This window comes from Bison bison, unplaced genomic scaffold (assembly GCF_000754665.1).
Source record: "Bison bison bison isolate TAMUID 2011002044 unplaced genomic scaffold, Bison_UMD1.0 scf7180017864366, whole genome shotgun sequence".
NCBI classification, from domain to species: Eukaryota; Metazoa; Chordata; class Mammalia; order Artiodactyla; family Bovidae; genus Bison; species Bison bison.
Window position 1 is genome coordinate 2,994,854 of NW_011494938.1, and position 1,476 is coordinate 2,996,329.

Consider the following 1,476-nt stretch of genomic DNA (forward strand, 5'->3'; position numbering starts at 1 on the left):
TGTCCTTCACTATCTCCCAGAGTTTTTTCAAACTCATGTCCACTGAGTCAGTGATGCCATCCAACCGTCTCATCCTCTGCTGCCCACTTCTCCTCCTGCCCTCAATTTTTCCCAGCTTCAGTGTCTTTTCCAAGGAGTCAGCTCTTTATCTCAGGTGGCCCAGGGTATTGGAGCTTCAGCTTCAGCATCAGTCCTTTCAATGAATATTCAGGGTTGATTTCCTGAATTGACTGGTTTGATCTCAACTACAAAGATCTTATTAATCACCCTGTGAAACATCTCCTTTCTCAGACACATAGAAGCCATCCAGAATTTTTCTAGTGTCTTTGCTTTTAAGCAGCCATGGCTTGCTGAATCAAAACAGTTGAATTTGAAGTAAGTTCAATGTTTCCTTCCAGAATTAACTCATGTTTATGGTCTTGAGATACTTAACAAGAAACACCTGGCCTCATCTAAACCCTGTGTATGTATTTTGTGTCCAAGAGATTTTGGAAATAATATGGATGGAGAAGTGAGTATACACAGACGTCAGCTGGTAACAAAAGCCCAGTGTAGCACCCTTGATTGTGTTCTGTCCATGGCTACAGAGAGTGCAAACAGCAGCCAGTCCCTTTCTGTTGAATAGTGTGCCCCACCATTTGTCAGGCTGGAGCTGCTGCTTTTTCTTCACAGAGAGACTGAGTTCTACACTGATGTCATTGAACTCCCTCTGCAGGGTCCTTCCAGGGTCCTTCACAGTAGTTGTGCTTCTCTTCAGAGTGATCTTGATGTTTTCTGGAATGTTGATAGTCTAATTGTTGGGAATGGTCTCCATTCTCTCAGTAGATGCTGCAAAGAGAGCTGTGTATTTAGGTTAAACTTGGTAAGCAAGTAGGAAGCATGGTGAAGCCGTGTAGGGAGGGGTGGGACAGCTTTAGTCTTTGCTGGAAGTGTAAGTTGCTCAGTCGTGTCTGACTCTTTGCGACCTAGTGGACTATACAGTCCATGGAATTCTCCAGGCCAGAAGACTGGAGTGGGTAGCCTTTCCCTTCTCCAGGGGATCTTCCCAACCCAGGAATCAAACCCAGGTCTCCTGCATTGCAGGCACATTCTTTACCAACTGAGCTATCAGGAAAGAGGCCAAATACTTTACATATCTGTAAACATCTCATTTAATCCTCCCAAGACTCTGTGGGCATTCATGTTCCCCTTTCATAGTCTGGGGAACTGTGGCTCTGACAAGTGACCATATCTACCTGAAGCTCTTGACCTGCCCCCAAAATGCATTCCTGGGATAGGCAAGGCTGTCAGTGGTCTAGGGTGTGATTTCCAAGGGCTGCACGTTCTGCTCAGTGCTTAGGGAATGCTGCTTTCCTGAGAATCCTCATGCGGTCTTGAACCCAAATCAGTGGTTCCTTTGACCATCCTCTTTATAACCATTGTTAGGATAATCAATATGAAGTTGAAGCAAGATAGTTAAAAATATCCACAAAATCA

General features: G+C 44.7%; 1 pseudogene; it reads right to left on the reverse strand.

The window, feature by feature from the left end:
• Positions 1-259: 259 nt before the first annotated feature.
• Positions 260-814, reverse strand: LOC104999965 (annotated as a pseudogene).
• Between the last annotated feature and the right edge of the window lie 662 nt (positions 815-1,476).